Source organism: Urocitellus parryii, unplaced genomic scaffold (genome assembly GCF_045843805.1).
Source record: "Urocitellus parryii isolate mUroPar1 unplaced genomic scaffold, mUroPar1.hap1 Scaffold_40, whole genome shotgun sequence".
NCBI classification, from domain to species: Eukaryota; Metazoa; Chordata; class Mammalia; order Rodentia; family Sciuridae; genus Urocitellus; species Urocitellus parryii.
The window spans coordinates 4,492,339-4,499,876 of NW_027553586.1; the positions used below are offsets into that span (position 1 = coordinate 4,492,339).

At 36.7% G+C, this 7,538-nt stretch overlaps 1 pseudogene; it reads left to right on the top strand.

Moving 5' to 3' along the window:
• The first annotated feature begins 5,682 nt into the window (after positions 1-5,682).
• On the top strand, positions 5,683-6,429 carry LOC144252262 (homeobox protein BarH-like 1 pseudogene; annotated as a pseudogene).
• Positions 6,430-7,538: the final 1,109 nt, after the last annotated feature.

Consider the following 7,538-nt stretch of genomic DNA (forward strand, 5'->3'; position numbering starts at 1 on the left):
GGTATGTATCTTCAAATAAGTGTATGCCATATATTTGCATTTATATAAATTTATGTGTCTTTATGTATATAAAACTGTTATATATATAAAACAATGACATATTTATTTATGATATATGTAAATTCATTAATAATATACATATATGACAGAGTATTTTTTCTACTGTTTATTAAATTTAAAAATCTATGTCTAAAGAAAATAGGTATCGTCTATATAAGAAGATATTAATAAATTGGATTTAATAACATTATTAACATTTTTTTCATCAAAAGATGTCATTAGAAAAGTGAAATGCTCAAGCCACAAAATGAAAAATAAAGCTGTCATAGGTAAAGCCTAAAAAGGACTTGTACCTAGATTATAAAAAGACATTTGAAGAACAAGCAAAAAGCACTATGAATTCAACTAAGTTTTGAAGAGGCTCTGCACACTGAAATGCCAAAGTATCTGAAATAGTTGAGGTGTGCTCAGGATCATTACTCACAAAAAAGTGTAAATTAAAACATTTATTTAATAAATGAGAGGAATTCATTTAAAAATAATCATATGGTATACACTTACAAGAATGACTAAATACTGGAAATAACAATTTTAGGCAAAGATATTGAAAAATCAGAAATTTATATTGTTTGTGGCAGTACAATTTGATACAATCACTTTGACATTATTAAATAAAATTATTAATACATATACAAGGCCCAGCAGTCTTAGTGCTTATATATAACCCAGAATATATATATATATATATATATATATATATATATATATATATATATATATGTTAGTCGTGACAAAAATTCATACTTGCATATTTATAACTGCCTCAAGTTAAGAAAGATTTTAATGTTATTGAATAGATAAAAAACTAAATACAAAACTAGTTTATTATTGTAACAACCAGAAAAATAAAATTGTAAAAATAACCTTTTGATACACATGACTAAATGGATGAAACTCATACTGTGTTGATGAGAAAAAGAAGTCAAAAAAGCAGAACCTGTATAATTTCATACACAATATAATTTAAAGTATAAAAATGTTTTCTATGCAACTGGGTGAGAATAGTGGTTACACCTGGGGAGGAATATTGACTGGGAGGATCATTAGGCCCCATTGAAGAGCATTGGAAATATTCTATGTCTTGATCTAGGTGCTGTTTTCATGGGTTGTGTACTCTCTTCTGGCTATATATTGAGTTTGATACTAAGGATTTCTGTATCTCTGTCTCTTTCTCTATCTATCTATCTATCTAGCTAGCTAGCTATATTTCTTTAAAATAGTAGAAACAAGTTCTAAAGTCTTTCATTAGTCAGAGGTATGGGTTAAACTAAATACTGAGATGAAAAAACACACATGTATACATGTATGCACACACATATACGTATCTCTCTATATATACAAAATATATTTTATCTTTTCCTTCTTTTTCATAATTATTTTTCATCCCTTTGGTACCCAACATTACTAAATATTTATTATCAAATGATTATTTCCTTGTCATCTTAACTTTTATGCTAATCAAGTAAAATTTTAGAACATTCACATCTGCTGAGCTTTCAGTATGTCACAGCTAGTATCATAAGCATAAACCATATAACTAATTGGAGATATATTGAAGGGATGACATTTATTAAAACATTCTCAACTTTCTTCTCTTCTATTTCTTCATGATTTTTTTTCAGTTTCTTTCCTTCATATTTCTCCCAAGAAACTCCATCATGTTTAATCATATCTTTCGTGCTTTGTGACACAGAAATGGGATAAAGAAGAGGTTGAGTGGAAAGACATTGGGGAAAAGGAATAAGGATGTTGGAGAAAGTTTACAAAGCATTTTGAAAAATGACCTTGAAGGAATGAGAAGATTCCTCAAAAAAACAGAAACAATCTTTGCTGTGGTCTTTGCATATCATTTATGTTGTTTGGGAAATGCAAGGCAGAACCTGATTATGTGGAAATTTACTTAATGGTTGCTGAACTCTCTTCCTTTGAACATAACACTGGTTTAATATTAAAGCCTACCAGATAACCATTTTACCCACAACAAATCTGCAAAGAAATTACTAAAAATTCTACTTTTCTGAAAAAGCTATAGAGTTTCTGAATGTCTTAATAATAATTTTAAGGTTATTTGGCCAACAAAAGTCATTTTAAATCAGGTCTATATATCTCTAAATACCATTTTCATTGAATGCTTTTGTTTAAATTATTTTATAAACTGCAAAGTGTATATAATACTTGCTATTTTCCTCAAGAAAACAATGATAATAACAAAATTAAACAGGATTTCTTTAACAAGTTAAAAATGTTCAAGGGTTTACATTATGATTATTTGAAATAGCAGATGAGAGGCTGCTGGTGGCAGCTAATTGTGTGTCCTCATAAATACAGAAGGAAATGACCCTTTCACAACACTCTTCCTGCCTGCCAAGACAGCTGAGGATTATTATGGCAATTTAGAGGCTGTGCCACTTAGTTAAGAAAAAGTAAAATAACTTTCTTTAAAAGGTGATACATGCATGTGCAGTATTTCCTTTAAGAATAGTTTCAGTTATGTGTAGGTAAACCAAAATAAAAGGATCTACAGAAACATAATTAGAAGACAACCAGCTGTTGCCATATTAATACTAAGAAATACAGTCGAGAAACCTGCCAGCTCAAAAATCACAAATCCGAATTCATGAGCATAGGTTTGTGCCTCAGTGGGGGTCAGCAGCTCAGTAGGCTTTGTTCCCTATGGAAGATGAGGTCTCTTGCACCTTTTGTGCTCCTAGATACAGTGAATAATGCAGGCCATGATGGTGGCAAAAAGAGACACCAGACCCCTTCTGGCACATTACAGCCTCTGCCTGAATCAGGGTTGCCAAAATCACAAGGTCAGAACATAGTCACATGGTGATTCGTGGTAGTAAAGGAGGCTGGAAAATGAAGTCTGGGACTGTCTAGTCAAGTACAGGAGACCGGCTAATGACAACGACGGGAGGAATCGGTCCTTAGTCAGTGCCACATTGACTGATTCAGGTCTTAATCATGGAATCATCTACACATACACAAACCAGAAAGTGCATGATAATGGGCAAATCATGCAATGTCAAAACAACAACAAAAAATCACCACTGTTGAGATATAAAGAATCTGTTCTTAGAGAATATTTTGACACTGAAAATAAAGGCTGAACAAGTGCAAGATTTTACTGACTGATGTTATAAGAATTGGGGGAGTATTATATTTCAAGAGATTGACGGATTATTGATTTACACTTTTATGTGCTGTGTGTGTGTGAGAGACACACACACACACACACACACACAGAGAGAGAGAGAGAGAGAGAGAGAGAGAGAGAGAGAGAGAGAGATACACATAAGATGTACATATTTATGTACATGTTTATCCACACTATAGTATTTTCCTGGATGCCCTGTTCATCTTATGTATCTTCCTGATTTTTAATCATTAAAGTCTGTGAATCTGTTCTTAATGGGTAAACATCAAATTTTCCCACACTAATCTGAAAGTTCAAGGTCTCCCCATTATGTAGTTCTAGGGTGTTCCAACCACTTAATTCTACTTAAGAAGTTGCTAGTAACATACCATACGGCATGAATGGAATCCTAATGCTGGGTTCCTAAAACTGGAGAAACAAATTCTTATTAAATCAGTGGAAGAAATAATGTTAATTCAAGACCAAAAAGAAGAAGAATTTGTAGTCCACTGAATAAATTTTAGCTTGGAGTTATGCCAGACTACCAAACAAGGAACATAATGATTCCCTATAGAAAGTATGACAGAAATATTTGGTTATCTTTCAGTAAGCTCCATCATTGCATTCTCTAACAATCAAAATGCAGGTCTCATCTTTTTTCATCCCCAAGAAAACACACACACACACACACACACACACACACTACAAGGTGCAAATTATCTTGTGAGACTAGTTTTGCATGCCACAACCACTCTGAAGAACATAAATAAATTTATATTGTGATGTTTTCCACATATTTTTCACACGTGCACTAGTAAAACAGAATTCACTGCCCTTGCTATTTCCTCAAACAAGGTATTGGCTTCTGTGTTTCCCTCGACAGCCTGGCTCTGCATTTTCCCATTGTGAGAATGAGGAGAGAAACCAGATGAGCTTTAAACTTCTTATCCAATTTCTCCGCATACAAATCTAGGTATATAGGCATGCATATTAGAGAAGACAGAGTTGTGTTATAAATATTAAATTTGTTGTTTTTATCACTACTGTAATTTTCATATATTTATTGTGAAGATGTGGTTGACTTGCCAAAATATGGAGAGAGTTCTTTAAGATGAAATCTCCTAGAAAACATTTTCTTACATCTTATTACTGGAACACTGCTGTTCTTGTTTTAACCCCAAACATAGTGGTTCTTTTAAGCACTTATGTTTCCACTTGGATTTCCAGAATGAGAAGAGATAAAAATGTGATCCATCTTTGGAAAAATATTGCTCCATTTTTTTCTCCTAGATTAACTTTAGTCAAGACAAAATAGCAGACATTTAAAATAACATTTTCTTTGTTTTTCCTTTCCTACTTTTTCTCTTATTTCTCCCACTTACTTCTATATAATGGTATCTAAAACTTATTGGTATTTTTAGAATATGAAAAATAAATAAGATTACTGATAGAAATAGCTAATTCATGAAGTATATTACTAAATGCTTTGAGACATCCTTAATTATCTCAAGACTCAGGAATGGCCTATATTTTTTTCCACTTTATATAAAAAGAAATGGAATTCAGAGATATTACATAACTCACTAGCATTTGCACAGTTTCATAATGTAGAGCTGAATCTGGTATCCTGAATTATGTGCATACAGATTCAAGCTTGGAACAATCATACTTTGTTCTCTGTTAAAACTTTTATTATCAAAGTGCTGGTATATTAAACATATATTTATATTATTTTGTAGAATAGAGTGATGAAAAATACAATATGAGTGTTGATAACTTAGATGATATATTTACTGTTGTATGGAAAAAGGCAAAAAGTACATCTTCTCATAAACTGCACAATTCTATAAATTCAATCAATATTTGAGCTGATAGTCTCCCTCTGTTATGTGAGATTCATAACATGTAAAACTTTCTTTTGTTCTCTTGCTAAAAAATCAAGATAAAGTTCTCATGGAAGACCTATTAATAGGTATTTTTTTCCAGTCTTTTACTCATAATTCTTTATTACGTTCTAGAACTTTTCTCAGAAAGCAATGAGGGGGGCAAATTCCATACCTCTATTTTGAAGAAAAAGTGTCAATCCACATCCACATTCTAAATGTACATATTATCCACCAAAAAGAAAACAAACAAAATACTACAACAATATGGTTTCTATACATTCCCAGAAAGTGTTGTTAGTTCTAAATATTATATTTAGAAGACACAACATACCTAAGAAATGAACAAAATGTTTGTGGTTAAATGACAGAAACTACTTTGCTTCCAAAGCTCATATTTGAGGGCCAGCATTGGTAAAAAATGAAATTCTCACTGGAATATAGTGAAATAAGGGAAACAATGATAATGTTTACTGAGTTTTTAAGGAAGACATTGATAACTATGTGCCTAGTACCCATTTTCCCCTTCTTCCTTACAAACAAAATCTTAATTATTATTCCATTACAAAAGTGTCCTTGTTTTTTTTTTTTTTTGCAGCGATGCAGTTGCCCGGGAGCCGGGAGCCGGGCGCCGTGTGCTGCGGCCCGCCCGAGGGCTGTGCAGATCACTGGCCACACCGCTACCAAAGCTTCATGATCGAGGAAATCCTCACTGAACCGCCCGCGCCTCAGCCGCCGCCGCCGCGGGGGAGCTGCTCAAGTTCGGCGTGCAGGCGCTGCTGGCGGCGCGGCCCTTCCACAGCCACCTGGCAGTGCTGAAGGCAGAACAGGCGGTGTTCAAGTTCCCGCTGGCGCCGCTCGGCTGTTCCGGGTTGGGCTCAGCGCTGCTGGCCGCCGGGCCTGGGTTGCCTGGCGCCGCGGGTGCGCCGCACCAGCCGCTGGAGCTGCAGCTCCGCGGGAAGCTGGAGGCCGCAGGCCCTGGTGAGCCGAGCACGAAAGCCAAGAAGGGGCGCCGGAGCCGCACTGTGTTCACCGAGGTGCAGCTGATGGGCCTGGAGAAACGCTTTGAGAAGCAGAAATACCTCTCCACGTCCGACAGAATAGATCTCTCCGAGTCCTCGGGCCTGAGCCAGTTGCAGGTGAAGACGTGGTATCAGAATCGGAGGATGAAGTGGAAGAAAATAGTAGTGCAGGGCGGCGGCCTGGAGTCCCCTACCAAGCCCAAGGGGCGGCCAAAGAAGAACTCCATCCCCACAAGCGAGCAACTCTGAGCAGGAGCGCGCCAAGGAGGCGGAGAAGCCGGCAGAGGTGCCAGGCGAGCCCAGCGACAGGAGCCGCGAGGATTGAGCTCGGCAGAGTGTGGAGCCAGGGAGCCAGAGAAGCAGTGGCCGCCTGAGTCCACGGAAACCTGCGGACCGTCCCTTCTCATCCCCACCGTTTGCTTTCTAAGCATTTTATTATTACTTTAAATGCGGACAATCAGGGGTCAAACAAGGAAGGACAGAGACCCTGAAGCCAAACCCAGGCCCCGGCGCGCTCTGGTCCTTACTTGGGACGTGCATCGTCGAGGAAGCAACTCATCTTCCTTGGAGCTCCGAGGCGCCCGTGCGCTCCACATGCATTCACGCCCTGCTCCTTGCCCACACCCTCTCCCCGTCTCTGGTCCTGGACGCCGCCAGGCACACACTCGCTTCCTCGCGTCGGGGACCCAGCGGCCGGGCGCAGGGCATCGGAGCCCGAGACAGCGCCGGGATAACTCAGCGGCTCAGCCTGAGGCCGGGACCCCGATGTCGCTGGGGCTCCTACCCCCCATCTTGCTAAGACGGTGACTTTTTTTTCCAATAACATATTTTATGACAAAAAAAGAAAAATAATTCATACTTAGTGTTTACATAATACCTAAAGTATTCTTAACTAATATATTGTGTCAACTGTAGTCCATGATAAATATTGCTTTTATTCCTGGAGTAAGTTTGGACTTTATTTTGCTGATGAAAATATTCACTTAAGAAACAATAAGGATAAGCAACCTTGGATTGAAGCTATTTGAAAAAATAAAAATTGTGAATGTACTAAACATGCACAGATTTTGTTATTATTCTTAAACAATACTTTTTTAAAACTACAAAAATTGAAAGTAATTATAGATGACCATTTTTCATTATTTGCCTTTTAAAAAAATTCTCAAATTTAAAACTATTTCATTGAAATAAACAGTTTTGAGACTGGTAGCTTATGTTTTCTGGTTTCCATTTCTCACCTCAGTCATCTTTGGCCAGTCCATGGGCTCTAATTTCCAAGAATAAAATACACATAAGAAGTACTCAGTTCACAGAATTACTTTAAAGACCATGTGAAGCAAGGAAGTATAATGTACAGAGCTTTATGAAACTTTGCATGATTATTGCCAATAGAATATATATCACAGCATATTCATTCATCATATTCCATTCTAA